The sequence below is a fragment of the Atta colombica genome, unplaced genomic scaffold (genome assembly GCF_001594045.1).
Source record: "Atta colombica isolate Treedump-2 unplaced genomic scaffold, Acol1.0 scaffold216, whole genome shotgun sequence".
Taxonomy (NCBI): Eukaryota; Metazoa; Arthropoda; class Insecta; order Hymenoptera; family Formicidae; genus Atta; species Atta colombica.
In genome coordinates this window covers 850,764-851,351 of record NW_017259312.1, presented here as the reverse complement: position 1 = coordinate 851,351, position 588 = coordinate 850,764, and positions in this window count along the sequence as shown.

Below are 588 nucleotides of genomic sequence, written 5' to 3'. Positions count from 1 at the left end.
ATTATTATTATTGCTATTATTATGAAAATATATCACGTTAGTTTTTGGACAAACGAATAAAAACACTAGGGGTGGGGGAAATAAAAAATTTAAACATATTTGTTGATGGCCAATATCAAATATGTATAAAAGTAATAATAATATAACATTAATAATAAACAGATATTATTAAATCCTCTCGTTTTGTTAATGGAATCACACAAGAACCTTTTTCTTCTAAAATCTAGGTATTATTAATTCCGATTTGGATGATGCAACAATAAAAATGTAAAAATTTATTTCTCCATCGTTTAACAAACAGATGGATGATTTTACCGACAGTAATACCTACGAAGTTTCGACTGTACGGTGAGTACAGATAGAGTACCAAATGTGATTCGTAAGACATGAAATTTTATTTTTGGAGACTCGTTTATCATTCTATCTTAAATGAGGAAAACCCATTTTAACACAAAGAGAATTTTCTTAAAGTTCTTCTTTCAAAAGAAGATTCGCTACTATATGAAATAAATTATATTAAGAACGTATTACATAGGATATTGTAAAAAATTAATTTTAATTTTAAGAAATTATCGGAATATATATATA